The sequence below is a fragment of the Meleagris gallopavo genome, chromosome 5 (genome assembly GCF_000146605.3).
Source record: "Meleagris gallopavo isolate NT-WF06-2002-E0010 breed Aviagen turkey brand Nicholas breeding stock chromosome 5, Turkey_5.1, whole genome shotgun sequence".
In the NCBI taxonomy this organism is placed as follows: domain Eukaryota; kingdom Metazoa; phylum Chordata; class Aves; order Galliformes; family Phasianidae; genus Meleagris; species Meleagris gallopavo.
In genome coordinates, this window is record NC_015015.2 from 29842007 (window position 1) to 29852900 (window position 10894).

The following is a 10894-nucleotide window of genomic DNA, read 5'->3' on the forward strand; positions in this document are numbered from 1 at the left end:
AAAAAAGTAGTGATTACTTTTTCAAAAGTAAATTCATAACAACAGAATTGGTAGCAAGCTAAGAAGCTATAAAACCTAAAAGAAGCTTCAAAATAAGGATTTATTTATTATACCTAATTAAGTGTAATTCAAGAACATAGTAAGATATAAACAACTTTCCTCTTATCCCCAGAAACCACATTCTTGGAATGCCTCTTCCTAAATAGGTTTCTGAATATGCTTGTACTCCTTCCTGGTTTACTTCAAAATTACACTGCATTTGTGGAGTATAAGATGATGCGAAATAAATAAATAAAAGAAGGAAGATGAAAAACACAATAAAACATTGCCAGTATTATAAAGACAAATTAAGTCAGAAAATTTATGATGAATATATTAACTTCATAATTCACAAGTCAATGAATTTTTTTTTACTATGTTTGCTACTCCTCTACCTGCTTCAGATTGTGCTGACTACTATTTTGACAAGACCTGGATAGCAGTAGGTCCAAAGCAATCAGAAGGTTGACTTTGACAAATGGCGGTGCTGCGGCGAAGTTGAAAATAACACACATCCACTTTAATCTCTTTCTTGATTAAATCGAAACCATACCATTCTGACATCATGTGATTTGCTCATGAAGCATCACTGCAGGTTACTTTAGAGGCTACATCTATTGAAATGATATTGAATTTTTAGGGGAAGTACTTAATTCATTCAAATGAAACCTTCAGAAGGTAACTGGGCCACCAGTCACTGATAACTGCAGATTCAAAGAAAACCAAAGGAAAAATCCCTGACAAAAACCACCATATGCTACTGCATGATATTTTAGTAGGTATTATCTTTTGCTTTCAAAAAGACAAGATTATACACATAAAACATATTCTGAAGCTTTTTACCTATTCTGCCATAGTCAAGCTCCAAAGGTAAACATTACACTAGGTAATAAAAATGCAGAAGATGAAATTGTCTTTTTTACATGAGACTAGGCAAATATTTATGGGGCAGTTGACAAACTCCTGCCTAGTAAAAGAGCCAGCACTGAGAGCAATTACCCTGATATTCATGACTCACTTTGAATATCACATTGAATATTACTCATAAATCTTTTACGAGCACATCCCCAGAGCTCACTTAACAGCCGGTTTTAATCATGCAGTTGACACAGAGAAAATAACAAAATGTATTTTTTCAGTGGCAAATTAATTTAGGCTTGAACCTCCTCCTGTAGCTCTATTCTTTTCTTTTCTTTCATTTCTTTTTCTTATTTTCTTGTACTGAGATCAGTTAAATGCACTTTTGCTTTTAGTGGCAATATTTCTCCAGTGCTGCAAAATTAAAAGTGGCTTAGGTTTATTTTCAATGCTTATTTTTGGTAATTACTGACTTTCAAAATACATAGTTTTAAACAGTTAAGTGTAGTGTGAGCTCCACACCCTTTATTTTACTGAAAGGATATATATACTAAAAATCTAGGAAGGAAAAAGAACGTGTTCATTTAAGTATTATTAAAATGTGGGTGGTCCTTTTACATAAAGTTTAACTGTCATTAGCTGTTGGAAGATACCAGCCTTAAAATGTTGCCCTCTTTAGCTCACTTGCAATGTTATGTTTATTATTTTTTTGTTATAGTCAGAAGAAAAGTTTCAGACATAAATATCCCAGAATGTAAAAAACAGAAAGGAAGAAAAATACTAGAGAAACTTACGGATGGCTTGTTCCTGCTCTTGTAGAAATCTTTCCAACACAATGCGAGCCATGAGAGATGGGGCAAAGTCCATCTTACCTCAACAGAAATAGAAGAGAATTTAGAGATGTGAATAGTGTTTGAGGTGGTTACTTCATCAGCACTATAATCTACTTATAGATTAAAAATAAAGTGCAAAATCATACGAAACATTAGTAGCTTTTCCTAATTCATTTCAACTATTTGAAACAAAGATGAACAGCAATCCACAGTATCCAAAGGAAAACCAAATTTCATGGGAAAATCTAAAAGGTATTTATCTGAACAAATAATTGAACATGTTGATTTGAATTTCTCTCCACGTGCTACAAAAAAGAGGTACCTCTGTGTGAATATGTTGTTTTCCACTTGAAGCATAATATACATAAATGAAATAAAACAAGAAGGGACTTGACATATATTTAAGATTTAGCAGAAGCTAGTAGAAGATAGTAGTGATATTCTAAGCAGCTAAAATACATTACTGTTTTTTATGTTTGTATATTTTGTATTTGAACCATTTTTAAAAAAAAGTAAGGTTACTTACCAAGGAAAAGAAGAAATGCTGATATTTTGCTGTAAATATTTATTATATGTAGCACCCATCAGATGATACCGCATAGCCTTAATAACATCACAGGTTTTTCTTAGTTTTGCTGAATAAAACACCTCCGACAGATGTGCTGAACTAGGTAAAAAATTCTCTAGAATTTAAATCTTCCCTCTTAACAAAGCTCTTCCTCCACTTTAATACTTTTTATACATGTACAGAAATTGTATGTTGCAGTTCCACCTGAAATTACCATAGCTTTTTAGATTTCATTATAATACTCCCTTACTGAATTGGAATTTTTACTATGAGACAGTAAACCTTGTTCATACATTGCCACAGTGAATTTGTCTTGACATGTATTCAAGTTCAATATTAGTACAAAAAAATTTAGCTTGATTTAGTAACTAGACACACACAAAAAAAGGTGGTTTCATTTATGCATATGTTTTTTCCAAATATGTATGTACTTGGATGCACTTAAATTCCCCAAGTAGAGAGAAATGCTTTCATCGGAGCTGCTTATTTCCAGTAACCCACATCAGAGCTGACACATGAAAAATGGTGAAATTACTGAAGGTAGTCCAGCCTGAATAAGGACTACCTTATTAGTTCAGGTACTTGCATCTCCCTAATTTTCATATTAATCATGTGTCCATCTTTCTTTGAAATAGGGCCATCATGCTTCATGTCAGAATTTAGCATGTAAGTAAAATTCATAGTGCTTCAACTCTCACCTGAAAATATTTGTATGAAGAGAACAGACTAATTTTATTATTCCTATCTAACAAATATTAGATTTACTTTAGTGCATTGAAACGACATATAAAATAAAATAATAATAACTTAAAAGTAGTCTCACATATCCTCAAAAAAACCTTCAGTAACCAGCCCCAAAAGATAGTAATATGGAGCTGTTCCTATTTAACAGAGCTGCTACACACTGTAATGCACCTATGTAGCATTTTTCTCATCAATTTTTACAGTTTCCACTGATTAAATATATATTGACTCATAAAGTATTACCGTTACATCAATTGTCAGCAGATGCAAGAGTATGTCATTTAAATATTAACTATCATATAAAAATGGCAGCTTGATTGTTTGGAAGCAGTAATCTGGTGCTGGTTATTGCCACATTTCACTAACACATTAGGCAGCAGTCACAAAATACATTGCCTTTCTTATATACCTGCTACCATGAAATCAGAAGCAGATAAGTTCTTCGTACATCTCCCTTTCCTCTTAGATCTAATTTTTATTTATTTCTGAACTGCAGAAAACTTTGATCTGTATTGCAAAGGCATATTAGTGTAATATAAACAAAGATACGCTCTCTAGAGTCAGAAATGATATGCATAATCTCTAAATCAATGGGAAAAAATATACAATGAACCAGTACCATAGATTACTTTGTGCATGAAATATTTTGAAGACAGTTCTCATATAATGTAGGTGCAATATATCATGAAACAAGTTGTTTACTTAAATTCTTAATAAGGTCACGCTTCTTTATATTCTGAGAACAGAATGTAGTTTAAGACCTGTTTCTTCCAGAAATAGTTAAAAAATGAAAGAAAAAGCTACACATTACTACTACTCTGAAATAAATCCTTTATTTTTTGCTAATGGTATGATCAGGACATGTTGACACTTCAAAGACCATTAATATCTTCTAGTAATTGATAGGTAATCACTCCTTTGCTAGCTTCAGCAATGTAAGTGAGAGAGAAACCATTCTTTTTTACTAATGTAATATGTAGAAGTTGCTGCTATTGCAACACAACGTTCATACTGCTGTATCAGTTTTAATGCAAGCACTCATTTTCTGTCTCCTAACACCTTCTATTGAAATGCAACAAAAAAACAGCATACATTTTATCTCTTTGAGAGTTGCGTAAGCAATTCCATGGAATACTGCTATTGTTGTTGTAAATAAATATCTTTGATCTTAAAGGGTAGATAAGTTGATTGATTTTTTTGTCTATGAGAGCTCGCCACCACTCTTTCAAACTTTTTATGTTTTCTTCCAGGTAGTGCTTTAGAAAGTCTATTTTAATACCTTGATTCTCCAGATTTGTATTTTACTTAATAAACAGTATCGATAAATTTGTCTGATTTTTAATGGCAACCGTTTGAAACTTTTCACAGACCAGCTTTTCTAGGAAACAGCTATACCAAGGAATTTACTCTGCTTAATTGTCTTCTATTAAGCAATTTTCATTAGTCATCCTCTAATCTGTATGAACAGAATTAAAAGAGGTCAGGAAAATGAACTGTTTTAACAGTTTGTATTAAAACAAAAATCTTAGTTTTGTTATTTAAAAGTTGCTAATAGATGTGACTTCACTTAATCAATGTAGGAATTTTTAGTAAAACTATGCTTTAAAGACCTATACACAGTCTGAAATTTCCAGCAAGATAAAAATCCAGCTTCTTACAATTCTTCTTGAAGTTAGCAGACTAATTATATTACCTGATTTATTAATAAATGAGGCTTTTTGTCTAATTGTTATAAGTACTAACATTCTGGGGAACAATTTTAAATGTCTAATGTGCCTGGAATCCATTTATTTTAGGTTAATTACGTTTATCAGTAATGTCACTATAGATATGCCCCTTAGGTTCTACATTTGGAAAATCAAAGAAAAAAGTGAAGATTATTACCTCATTGGCCAGCTCCAGTAAAACAGGGGCAGTGGCATTTTTCATCACCCCATTCAGGTACCTAGACAAGACAAAGGTAATTCCAGTACAGCCCAGCACAGAATATTTCTTGAGAAGCATTCTAATAAATAAGTATTATTCTAATATGTTAGATACATACATCCAATATATTCTAATATTATTATTCTAATAAGTATTTTAAACAATCACGAACTCTCCAGCAATGCTTCCTATTCATTTGCAACATACAATAATCTGATTTAAGTTACCGGTAAAAAAAACAGACAACAAATCAAGACAACGGTCTTTCAAAAAGATTCAAAAAGCCATATAAACAACTTATATTATTTAAAGGTGCAAAACAAAAGTCTCTATTATTCACTGAAAGTATTTTGAGTTCCATTTGATCTTCAGCTACGTAGTGCAAATCACTGTACATCTTATTTAATTTGTTACTATGCACAAAAAATACATTCAGAAGCTTAATCACAGATTTTATCAACAAAGGTAATAGTAGGTAATAGTTTAAATACTAAAGACTAACTTCAGTGAAATCAGAGTATAAAAATGAACTTAATATTGTGAAGAATATTAAAAGAAATACTAAAAGAAGAATTTAGGATCTGTAAAGGATCTTATTTTCAGAAGTTGATGGAACGAAGAATACTTTTGGAAGTCACTCTGTTTTGCAACAATCTGGTAAAGAACAACATCTGAACCTGCTCATTTATCCTATCTTTATTTATAGAGCAAATCATTAAAAGGCCACAGCCTTTCTAGTTCTGTCATTATCTATTCATCAGAAGCCCTTCTTCTGCTCATTAGCTACAGATATTATTATCATTTTACCTTTTTGTGAAATGGGTTTAACATCTTTATATGTAACTTCACAGAGGATAATGGCTTTTTGTTTGCAAGTTATTCTGAGGCTTAATGAATAAAGGAACTGATAAAAGCTTATTGCTGTAACCTATTTCAATTCTATGTAAAAACAAAATAAAATGTCTCATGTAAATCTGAACACTTGAAAATTTATAATGGTGGAGAAAAAACAGACAGTTAAAGAACAAAATACTTAACCAAGAAGATTTGCTTGAGACTAATGTTCGAAAACATGCACTCAGATGATCAAACATCACAGCTACAGCTGACAATGAAGTGCTACTGGCAATTCCATTATGGACTAACAGATTTCACTTGTTGATGGCAATACTGTCCTGAAAAGTCTGTTGATCCTTCTTACAACTTCGCTTTCAGTTGGTCCAAATCAAAAAGTTGGTCTCAGTCAAACAGTAGGAACTATTCCACTAAACCACACTTATGCTTTCTCCCAACAAGGACCACTTTATATGACTACATTCAAAATTGTGTTGTTCCAGACAGAGGAATGCACAAATATTTGTTTGTATGTAGGAGGAACATATCACACAGACTGTACAGTTGTAAGATGGATGCTACAAAAGTGTAGTCAGCATGTTTGTCATGTATTCACTTGCAGCATTTCAAACTGGCTTCTGACTCAAGCAGTCTGTGCCTCTAGACTACAAGACATTACACCATAAATCAAAAATGGGATTGAGATGAGTTTTCTATATACTAACCAGAACATATCTGATTTTAAAATATGTGCATTTCGTCCAACCACGTTAAAAGTTTGCAATACATACAATATCCAGTAATAGCATAGCTACCATATAGCTTCATACATAATGCATTAGTTATGTACTGTCACATACTTCAGAGTGTATAGAAGGGGACAGAACACCAAATACTCCTACCTGATGTTAGCCAAACTTAATCACACCTATAACCTCACTGGTACCAACAACACTGCTGCTTTGCAAAAAGCAAAATCTGATTCAGTGTGTCAGGTTCAACGTAATGGGACTAGTAATATTATCATCATAAAAAGGGTTTAAATTATTTGCCTGTGTTCTAAGAAAAGAATTATTACAGTTACAATTAACATAGGGCACTTCACTAAAATTATACTAGTTAAAAGTAATTAAATTAAGTATCTCATATATATGGTTATTAAAATGACAAAATTTAAAAACAATATTCTTCCTAAGCAAACATCAACACTGGGAGAAGTGTGATGTGATCTAGTACAAATTTTTACAAAACTGTATAGCTACTTAAAAAAGAAAATTAAACCCTCCCAAAGAGTACAATTCACACAAGACTTTCTTTCTGATATAATCAGGTTGCGCTTAGGTTTAAACATATGATTCTGCAGAAGCACAGAGTACTTAACTGTTTACAAATGGAAGCTTTTTGTTTATTTTACTGGTTCATACAGATTAACGTTAAGCATGGATATCAGACATCTATAATCACAAGTATGAACTTGCTTGCCATGTAAGCTCTTCAGATATGTCAGTCTGCAAAGTATTCTTTAATTGCACATTTTTACCAGTTATCATTATGCCCCAATTATGTCATTGCGACATTTTAAATAAAGTGTGCAGAAGTAACAGACAAACTATAAGATGTCGCAAACATTTTATTAGCTTAAGACACAAATAATTACAGAATATTGTAAAATGACATTCTCCTTTAAAAGCTATTTCTGACACCTCTGTTTATAAAACAAGAGGGATCTAAAAATTAAAGCTGGCAATACAGAAATTTAGTATGTAATTTTTGCAATGTAAAACAGCTGTTTTTTTAAAAAGTACAAGCAGCTGCAACAGAAGAAGCTCACTAGCTGTAAGGAATTTATCATTAATATTAGTCTTGACACTGAAATTACATAATTACTAACTATAGGCAGTACATAATGAATGCTCTCATATGCACTGTAAAAAGTAATATTTGCTTATCTGGATTAAAAGCCAAGGAAGTTAAACACTGATCAGACTGACCAAAACCTGAAATATTCTGTATGTACACTGATAAACACGTTTATGTGAACATTCTGTAACATTCATCCCAAATTGTTAATTTATATTTATAGAAAATTATCTTCATAAGCTAATGAGCTAATTTACTTATAATTATGATAAAAATTAGTGATGATACTCTTAACTAGGGTAAGGAGGTCATACCTTTGGTAGTAAGATTCAACTGCTTCTGCAGTATGATGCTTGGCATGTGTTCTTTTTATTTGTTTCTTGAAAAACAAAAGAAAAAGTCTTACAAATGTGTCATAGATCAAAGCACAAAAATCATGACTGTTCAAACACATGCCTAGGCTACACTTTGTTATACAAACTGAACTATGTTTTGAGATTCTATATAGAAATGATGTTCAATTGAAATGAATGTCTTCATAGTGTACTGCAATGTACCATATATGTAAAAGCCAATAAGGTCACAATAATTGAATCTAAATAAGTTTACTGAAGGCTGCAGAGGGCAAAGTAAAACTTGTTCTGTCTTTCAATCTTTGTATTAATTTTCCCTCAATTCAATTCCATCTAAGTCTGGTGTACGCTAGTTTTACAATTCAATTGGCATTTTTAACCAGGAAGAACATTGCTTAAAAACAACTTATTTGAAAAACTACAAAAAGTAATTCCACAGAGACTTGCCACTTGACTGACACCTGTCATCTCATGATAAATGACTCCATTTTCTGCCTCTCTTGCCTTCTGCCACTCCGGCAATGGTCATTTATCATCATCTCTGTCAGCAATGGAAAGCAGCACTGACAGTGCAAGTCAGCAAACATTTAGCACATGGAACCACGCAACACAGGGAAATTATTATTGTCAGAATAATAATGGTTTAGCATAATTTATTACAGGTCCACCAAATAAGCAAAGGCTAGATGTTATTAGACAGATGGATGGGTAGGCTTGGCAGCCATCCACTGAGACTCAGGCGGTGCTTGATGTGGAAAAGGGAACATCCTCCAAACCAATCAGAAAGCTGGCAGTTCAATTACAAAGAAATAAAGGGACATTCATCATTCAATTAGGCACCTGTCAACCCTCACAAAGGAGAAAACTTCTAACCTGGTACTCCTGGGAGAAGATGCTCAGCAGAGTGGACTGCGATTGACTGGAACAAATAAAAGAAGGACAAAGTTAATTACTGGAGTGCACTGCAAAGAAACAAAAGAGAAGGGAGCTTCAAAGGTAGGCCTGCTGCCCTGTAATCTAACAGAACATGAAAACAAGTGTGGAAAAGTTGTTCCAGATGAACACCTCAGACAAAGGCTTCCTGCTGCTAGGTCAAGGAGAGAGCATACAAGGGAGGGGAGGAAAATATAGCAAGAGTTTCAAAGCAAACTAGCATATTGTTTAGGTGATTCTTTTTCAGCCTCAGAACCCACAAAGCCCTATCAGTAGCAGGTACTGGAGTTAAAAGGGAAAAGATAAAGAAAAACAAAGCAAAATTTCCTTTAATAATTGATGGACTTAAATTCCATCAGAAGTTGGGAACATACCGCTTGTTCATTGGCAACATATTGAAATTCATTTTGTTAGCAGCAAGGGAAACTCTTCAGTAGCTGTCTCATATTCAGGTTAAAAACTTCCCTCTCTGTCAGAAGTAGCATATGGGACCACTGGAACATTCCCACTGAAACTGATGTGCTTTGAAAACAGAAACTTTCACAGCAGGAAGCAGAGATTCCCTGGAGTCGGTCATTTCCAAAAGCTGCCATAAGCTTCATTCATCTAAGGCTCCCCTCAATGTCAAACACCTGGCAGTGAAGCAACCTGGAAAGCATTCTTCTCAAGTGGGAATTTTTCTCTCTGAATTGTTAACGTTTAGAAATGGGACAAGATTTCTTTTCCCCCCAAAAAAAGCAATCAATACCATGCCACTACTGTTTTCAATTGTCCTCTGTGGATATATCTACCTCATCATATCCTGAATACAATTAATTACTTCTGATATATTTTCCTACTACATGCAACTTGAACAAATTATAGTCTCAATAAATTGAGTTTTATGGTACAGCAAAGCACTATGAATAATTAACATTTTCCCTTTCATGAGCTTAACTACTAAGACACAACATAGGTAGTTCAAATATTCAGCAGTGCCTAAAGTCTTGTTCTGACAGATTTCCAGCATAGGGATTTAATACTTGCATTACATCATATTTACATTAAATGTAAATATTCTCTCCACACTTAAATGGCCTTTCTCCTTGTAATATTCACATCTCAGAGATATTAACTTAGGATAAGCAAGTCTTATGCCCAGTTTGAAAAGACAAAACTGAAGAATAGAATGACTGAATGGTTTGTTCAAGTTGAAACAGAAGGTATGTCTATGTAGCATAGTATAAAGTTACCTCTAAATAATCCAGCTGAAGCATTAGGTGCAAAGTAACTAACCTAGACTATGTTCAGTGCTATGCAATGAGCTTATCAGTTTGAGTTATCTGTATCTCATGTTTCTGGCATCTTTGCCATAACACCTAGTTTGGGCTTGTCTGTCCAGCGCATCTGTGTGACAGCAGTAAGCTGAGCCTTCTTCTCTGACATTTTATACACGATAAATGGAATATTAATTGTCCGAATATTAAAACTAGAAAAATGATAATAATATAAACTATTGTATGTATTTATTTTTCTGTGATCCATTAATTTCATAAATGACAGTACATTCAAGATTTTAAATATTCTTAAATATACATCATTCAACACAGAGACCAAGAGATATTCACCACAATGCATCCCCAAAAGGTGTATTATCCAATTATGGCAATCTTCAACGTGTAGATGTGGCCATTAAAAGCTGAACAAAGGAAAAAAATTAAGATTATACACTTAAAAAGGCTACATACATATACATAGCTATGGTTTTTCGAGTTGATTTATTTGGAAAACAAAACAAAACAAAACAAACAACCCTGCAGGCTATAAATGAGCTGGATACATATGGCCCCCTAATGGCTCTCCATGTAACTATTATTATCTGGCAGATTTACATGGTCATAACGATAGAACTGAATGTAGAGAAAAGATTCAGAAATTAAAAAACAGAGCAACACAAAAAAGGACAT

At 33.1% G+C, this 10894-nt stretch overlaps 1 long non-coding RNA gene across 1 annotated transcript; it reads right to left on the bottom strand.

The window, feature by feature from the left end:
- Positions 1-1668: 1668 nt before the first annotated feature.
- LOC109367790 lies at positions 1669-10576 on the bottom strand. The gene is made up of 5 exons (XR_002115224.1): positions 10556-10576; positions 8889-8934; positions 7977-8041; positions 4927-4987; positions 1669-1764 (listed from the first exon to the last, which is right to left on the bottom strand). It is a non-coding gene; the product is annotated as an uncharacterized LOC109367790 (long non-coding RNA).
- Positions 10577-10894: the final 318 nt, after the last annotated feature.